The sequence below is a fragment of the Astatotilapia calliptera genome, chromosome 11, assembly GCF_964374335.1.
Source record: "Astatotilapia calliptera chromosome 11, fAstCal68.1, whole genome shotgun sequence".
Lineage (NCBI taxonomy): Eukaryota > Metazoa > Chordata > Actinopteri > Cichliformes > Cichlidae > Astatotilapia > Astatotilapia calliptera.
This window is the reverse complement of record NC_137432.1, coordinates 12155583-12163867: the sequence shown is the minus strand read 5'-3', so window position 1 is coordinate 12163867 and position 8285 is coordinate 12155583.

Sequence of the window (8285 nt, the reverse complement as noted above, 5' to 3'; positions counted from 1 at the left end):
ACATCACCAGTCAAACGCCCAAACACTTGAAAATCTATGACATCTCCTTTATCGCAGTTACTTATTTAAGTTTAAATAGCTAAATCGATGGCCTCACATTGCTCAGAAATGAGAGCAAGAGCATCCGTCTGTTTCAAATATAATGTTTGACAGTGGTGGTGAGACAGTAAGTGGCCCCTCATGGAGAGAGAGATCTATATGAGGAAAACAGCAATCAGAAGGTCTAGTGGGAATCTTTCCTCTTTGGCCATGCTAGAATTTCTCAATCAATTTGTCTCTGCTCCCTTTGACCCAGATCAATAGCCATCTTTGGAGAAAAAAGAGATAAAAGAGAAGAGTGAGATCATTTCAACTCACAGGGGAAAATGTGTGTTTTGACAGTTGCCTTTTTTTTTTGCATATGGCAGTTGATTTTATTTTAAATATAAAACAAACCCAAAACTCATTTTCATTCTATTTCAAGGGATGTTCTTTATCTGAAAATGTACAAACACATACAGTAAGCACATGCATGGCCGCAGACAAGGACATTTTCCTCCTCCTTTCTTTGCTTTGTCTCTTCCTTTTCCAAACAAGAGAACAAATCTATCGCCTCTGTGCTCTAATATATGTGCCTCTTTCAATAAAAGCAGATCATCATTACTTTACCTCATGATGAATATTTAATGATACGCCCTCAAAAATATGAAAAATGAAACCTGCAATAGAGGCAGAGACAGAGTGGGGTAAAAGGGAGGATACAAAGCGCTTAAGCCTTCTCGTCATTATGGTGGCCCCTGGTACTCAGGGCCACCAAGGAATCCCTTAATTCCTCCAGCATTATGCGCTTCAGACTCTTTCATGTCCTCCGTATGGGAGATGGCTGATGTGGATGGGGGGTAGTGGGGTCGCTGGAAAAATTCTAATATGTCTCTTGCTATGAAAAAATATGCACATACATTTAGCATTTAGATTCTCCAAGGGCAGAACAGAGGAGATGGGCACATGTCATGTATTGTGTGTCTGTGTGTGTTTGTCCTTATGTATATGCACATGTTTGTGCGAGGAGGTCATCCTTAAATGGTCCAGTCTTTATGTGTCCCAACTTTGTGCCTCTTGCCTGTGGTTACCATAGTAATTTTAATGATTTGGCTCCTCAAACAGGAAGCAAGAAAGGTCATGTGTGCTCTCTAGCCCTGCTTAATATATACAGTGCTAAACTGAAAGGCAGGGTATTGGTTATACTGATGGAGTAGTTGACTCATTGTCAGAGGTTAACTGGTTCCCTGTCTGGCAGACTGAGTGACTGACTAGGTTTTTTAACCTTGTGCTGGCTGCCGGTTTGGTGGCTGTGTGGGAGCAAATTAAATGACTGGTAGACGTGCCGGCATGTTTGAGTGGCTAACCTGATGAGTGGCAGACTGACTGGATAGCTGACTGAGTAAAGGATTAGCTGACCGTCTGACTGACTTGTTCGTGGACTGACTGTCACTCTGGGCTGACTGACTGCTGAGATGCTTGTTTGCTTTTAGACCAACTGTCTGGCTAGACTGGTGGTTGATTGCCTCTCAAACTCTAAAACTGACTTGGTAGGTGGCTTGCATGCTTGCTAATAACCAAACAAAACAGGAAAGGCAACAGCAAATGATCTGAGTAGTTACTAGTTATTACTTAAGTGCATTTAAAAAGGCAGGCTGAACACTGGTAATGATTTATAAACCGCAGCTGCATTATTTCTTTTTAATGATGGGTAAAATAATTAGGTTAACTTGAAAAAACAAGGATATATCCTTTCCTAAATGAGTTCCTGTTTATTCAGCAATGCCCAGTGGGATTTTTTGCCTTGTATCTGCAGAATACAGTATATACAATATAGCTGAATTATGCACTGTAAATAAATATTATTTTTTTTGCAGTACAAAATGTCTATTGAGCATCTTATATACTTTATTTTACTTTTACCTGTTATTTAAACAGCTGGTAAGCAATCATTCATCATAAAATAAGAGTTACAATATACATTAGTCATTTTTCATCCTGCCAAATGTTACATTATAATCCAAATGCTTGATGAAATAACGCTTCATTTCCTACAGACCTGTTGGAGATTCTCCTTCTTGTTTTTAATCCACCTTTACGCTGACATAAAAAGAGCTTCTCTTTTCAAATTGTAATTAAATCCACACTCCATGGTGCACTACTGTGGCAGGATAATAGAATTCAGAGTGACTGCAATTAGTCGTAGGCAGAGAACTGGGACAGGCAATATTTCACTATAGTGGCCACAGGAGGGCACAGCAGGCTCATCTCTACTCTTCTGCTTTATTAAGATGGAAACGGCTCAAAAGGAGGAATGATCTGTATATCTTTCTCTTTTCTCCTTCTCTCCCTCTCATTCAGCATGTATCTCAAGCCTTTGTTGAAATCTCTCCTCAATTAGATGTGTTTATAATTAATTACACAATTTGGGATTGTTATTCAGAGATGCACACATGTCTGCACGCATATGTGCACACACACACACACACACACACACACACACACACACACACACACACACACACACACACACACACACACACACACACACACACACACACACACATTCACGGCTGAAGACTTCATTATCTGTGTAGCCTGCCTCTCAGACTCTCCACAGGCTTACTGGGCTCGTCTCATCAGGAGTCTTTAACCACTCACCACTTATTCAATAATGCTGTTTTCTTTCTTAGTGATCACGGATCATTAGAGCATCCAGTTTAATTGACTGCCCGGTGCTGCCATCAGTGCATGTGCATTGATGCTGTCACATGAAGACACTTCATTAGAAAATTAATGTTTTCTATATATATGTGGCCTTAAAACTGCATGCGTGCATAATCCAGAAAAGGTAGGGAACCGTATCATTCTGTTTATTTCGAAGCAAATAAAAAGACTGCAGCAGTGTTTCTGTACTCATTTGTAATCTCGATTGTAAGATATTATCATTTTATTGCTGCACATTTTTCCCTGGTTAAAAAATCCCAAAACAAACAAACAAAAAAGACCATTGTTGTTGAAGACGGCAATTTAACCGCGTCCTTAAATATACTCAAATCTGCAAAAGCTTATAGAATAACTTTAGTTATGTTTACCCCACTTCCACAACTCGTTCCTTCTGTCACTGCATAATTATGATGGGATTCTCATCAAACTGTGACATTTTTTCATGACAGAATTTTAAGTAAGGCAATATGCAAAACATTATTATAACACTCCCTATTAAGTTGTTTGTGTCTGTTTATTTATTCAATTAAATATTAACAGCCTGCAACTAAAACTGATTAGCAGTTAATTGTCTCTCACAAGTGGTCTCAGAGATCTGCAGAATATAACACAGCCAAAAATACAAATAAAAAATAATAATATTAATAAAAAAAAAAGAGAGAAAAATAAGTGGTTGTTGAAACAAGGTTATAATTTTCTGCACGGATCACTTCCTCATGTACATAGTTCAATGTTATTTCTACAAGAGATGGTCTTTATTGTTCATTTAATCAAGGGAATTTAGATATGAATAGTTTTAGTTTATATCACCCTTATATGACCTGTCCATAGCACTTTTCACATATTATTATATTAACTTATTGTGCGCATTTGAACCTAGAGCAGTAAATATTAATTTCATGATCTTTGCTACTGGCTGTTGCATTAAACACTACTAATATTCACTGTACAAAAAATGGATAGAGAATATTGTCATTACAGTGCTTGCAAACTTCTACATGCGTGATGCTATACCTTTGATTTAACAGTCTGACAAGTCACCTTTCCCCTATATTCAGTATATATAGGGCATTTTACAAGGTAGCTGAGCTAATGATGGCCACGGGTTTAGTGGTGACAGCTATCTGTCTCAGAATGTGGGATGGACCTATTGTGCAGGTACAGCTGCACATCAAAAAACCATGCATACATTCATCATTATCAGACTGTCCTCATGAACTGTCATGCTAGGGGTTTTAAGGCCTAATAGGTAAGCAGGTTTTATTTATGGATATGAATAATGGAGCATCTATTAGAATATCCCTCATTCATGTATTGATGGAGATACACATTAATATTTTAAAATATTAGTGAGACCTGGCTTTACAAGTCTCCTGTCTATACCATTTAAAGTCCATTTTTACTGATCTGAAATCTGCCTTTAGATGACATCTGCTTTATGCCCAAAAGGCCCTCCTAATATTACTTTAGAGATTTAAATAGTAGCCCAGACACTTATTTTGCTTCTATTTAGAGAAATTCAACACATCAAAAGGGAAATATCTACTTAGACTAATGGTTTTAGTGGGTGTAGTATTTGTTTTCCAATCCAATTGTTAGCTGTGCAAATGTGGAGAGCAAATATTGTAATTTTGGGTTTGCATTACGGCAAACCTTTATAAAATTTTAACTTTTACTGTTAATATAACAACTATACAAGAATGACAGTACGTGTCATCGGGTCTACAAGCAGCAATCTTTCAGGCTATTATAGTTAGACTATTAAATTAAATGGGAAGAAAGGGATCACTTGTTACCCCGTAATCCAGTTCTTCCTTTTTTTTCTTCATTAATGTGGATGATTGCTGACAACAGGTGGTTCTTGTAAAGTAAATCTAAGTAGACCTCATTAAAAAATATTAATGAAATATTTTATGTGGATCAATCCTCTTTGTTTTGAATTCGCCAAAAAAAATTAAGCACCTGCATTAAGCAGTGACCCCAAAATGTACCGTGATTGAATCCGTGGAGGTTATTGAACAGCCAAATAGACGATGTCGAAAGTCATGTCATTTTCTTGAGCTGGGGACACGCTGACAATTTAAAAAAAAGTCAAATAAATTCCACTTTTAAAATTCTGAAAACAGGTCTTTTAAATATGGCATGACATGCAGAGTGCATTCCTGTGCTGTCGCTGATGTACATGCTGTTCCTATACCTAAAATATATGTTTGTTTGCCTCCCCCACGCCCCCTTTTTTTGTTGGGCCTGCATGCCCATGATTACAAGTAGGGAATGTGTGGTTGCAAGCCTATATTTGTGTGTGTGCTTGTGTTTTTATGCCTTTGTGCATGTGTATATGCCTCTTTTATGTGTGTGAGAGATGGCAGCTGCTGTCACCTAGTGGGGCTGACAGTAGTTAAAGACAGTAAAGCTGTATGTGTAACAGGCCTGCTGTCACTTCCTTCCCTGTGTTGTTTTACTTCTTTCTAATGGGCTTTATTTCATTGTCAGCTGGCAGTCTACCTCCACCTCCTTTTCCTCTTTCTTTTCCTTCCTCTTTCCCCTCCTCCCTCATTTTCTCTCTCTTGACACATTACAGGCTGCCTTTGGAGAACAGCAGAGGGCCAGAGACCCCCTGCCAGCCATAATAATGTGGTAGAACAAGCCGACAGGTAGATAGCGTGTGGGTGTGCGCATTGATGTGTGTGCACATACACATTTGTTTAAGTTTGCGAGTTCACAGGCATGCACGTGTGCGTCGATGTGTGTGTCCATTCTTGCCGTCGCGCACATGCCATGCATACGTCTTCCTTGGTGTGGCTTTTTCCTGTGTCCTGGAAAACCTATCAAAGTCCTCCCATTAAAAAGCCTTCTGTGGCACATTATTAGCCTCTTTTACAAGGGCAATCTCTCTAAGCCTAAGCTAAAGGGGAAGGAGAGAGGAGGAGGGCTGGGCATCGGAGTGGTGGGGGAGATTCCTGTCAGCTCAGAGAACATTAGCTGTCCCAGAGTGCTTGTAGCCGCAGCAGGTGTGCTGACCCACCATCAACCCCCTGCATCCCTCACACTCTTTCTCTCTCTCGCACCCACACACACCCACACGCACAGACTCACATTTCAGCTTGGGCAGCACAAAGAAACACAAAATGTCGCACTGTATACCGTATAACGGACCTATATGGAAATGGTTGTACACACACAAACACATACACACAAACTAATACCGCCTTTGAGAAAAAATAACTCTTGAAATCAACTGAAAGGAACTGAAGTTGTTGTTTTCATCAGGGAGCCTAATATCATTAAAACCAAGGAGCAGCTTACTCATGAATGTCTGGACGGAGCTCATGTTTGTGAACAAACAAATAATAATCTTAATAATAACCTTAACTGGTTTTAAGTCACTTTTAGAAAAGAAAAATGGGAAGAAAAAATAATTAAGAAAAGAATTCTCTATAAGTTTTCTCTGCTTCTGCCTGTCAATATGTACGTACACATATGATTATTTTTACTTACATGTAATCTTTTGAATCTAATTGCCCAATGGCAAGTTCCTTCAAGCGAGGTGTCTTCATCATTAAGCCCTTTCTGAAATCTTTAAGCGTAATCTTTGAAATTGTCTGAGATCTAGATTGTAAAATCGTTTTTTACAACATGGGCTTTGTAATAACTTTAAGACCCCCCCTCACAAAATAAAGAAGTACACAAAGAATTTCCCATATCAATGAAATATTTGTTGGCTCCTGTATTCATATTCGCTGCACTTAGCACAGCTCATATTTACCACATTTCTTTACCAGTTTCCTCATTTGACCACTTCATTTGCTTTGTAAAACATCTATAGTCGAAATATCCAGAATAGAAGAGAGTCTAGCATTTTTATTCAAAATTCCATTTGTGTAGCTTTTTAAGTCGTTTTATTCATGGCACTTTATTTGCTTTTGCTGTCTGCAACCACTAGCCAATTCTGAAGGAAAGCGATGGGTGGGGTTGGTTGGATGTAGACAGATGAGGAGGTGGGGGGGTGAGAGATGGATGTAAATGTGGAATAATGTAGCAGGAGTGAATTTGCATGGTCAAGTGTCAAAAAAATGAAGTCTTCCCCTGAGCCTTGTCAGGAAAAATAACATAAGTGGCGCGCTCCACCACTGGCACGCCATTAGTGGTTAGTTCTGCCTGTCATCAGTCACTGAAGAAGAAGAAATGTTCGTCATTATCTCCAAAAGATGGACTGGGAAAAGATGGATACACCCCCCTCTCTTTCACAGAGCGTGTGTGTGTGTGCGTACACGGTGTATGAATGTGCACTCTCACACACGAGCCCATATAAAACACATAAAACCAGCAAAAGCAGGTTCACCTGAATGCTTGAGAGTCGGTTTCGAAGTAGGGTTTTCAACACAATAACCTCAGATAAAACAAAAATATGGATACAGTACACTGACACACCCACAGAGAAGTATACGCACGTAAGGTGTAGTTTTACACACAGACATTGAAAATATAGATTAAAGTAGAAAATAATCAGATAATGAGTGAAATCAAATAGTTGTGTATTACATCACTTTAAAAAAATTATAGATGATCATAACAAAAGACAACACACACAATAAAAATAAGTGTAAAACTTAACAAAAAGAATAAAATAACAAACAAATGATACACATAATTATTTGCACAAGTAAACAAAAGTACACACAATAGACACAAAGCTTTCTATAATAAGGAACTTTCTCCAATCCTCGAGCACACAAGTAAAAGTGTTTTTGTCCTAAAAGAGTCCTGCAAGAGGACCTGAGTGAGCACGCTACGACTTTCACAAGCCGAAAAGAAAGACGAAGTAGAAAAGTGTTCTTGTAGGTGTCGCTTGCACATATTGTACTTGGTGGGTTACTTTGCCAGGAGTGATGAAGCTGAGGAAACACCATGTTTACTGTGCCCAGGATGCAGTGAAATGTGCCCTATGTGTACAAAAGACCAGTTCATTTTTAGGCATCAAATGCTCCCTTATTGCCATGTACAGCCACATTCACAATCTACAAACAAAGACAGACAGGTAGTCCAAGATACATGAAGCCAACTGCAACTCAAAGAGCCAGAGCCTGATTATTTGTCACTGGTAGTAATGCTGTTTGCAACTCAAGATATTAATGTTTATTTTGAAATAATGGGCTTGCTTCCAGCTTTAAAATGTGTATTAATTTGCTACAACACCACATCCTTACAGGTGACAAACAACAGACTCAGAATATAATTAAATATACTGCTAACAGAGACAGAGGAAAGGATGGTAGATAAGGATTAAGTACAAATGTGAATTAGAAGACTCATACATACCTTTGATATGCAAACACACATGCACACTCATTATCGTTCCGTTCACTGCAGGAAAGAGGCTCTGGCAAGCAATTATATAATAAGCTTAAGGACCATAAAATCTCCAGCAGCAAGGACAATTAGCCATTACATCCCTCGGTACTGATAGCCACACACTGGCTTTTGATGATAAAAAAAATCTCTTACTGTTACATTGTCTAGACACCATGTTGAATTGTTTT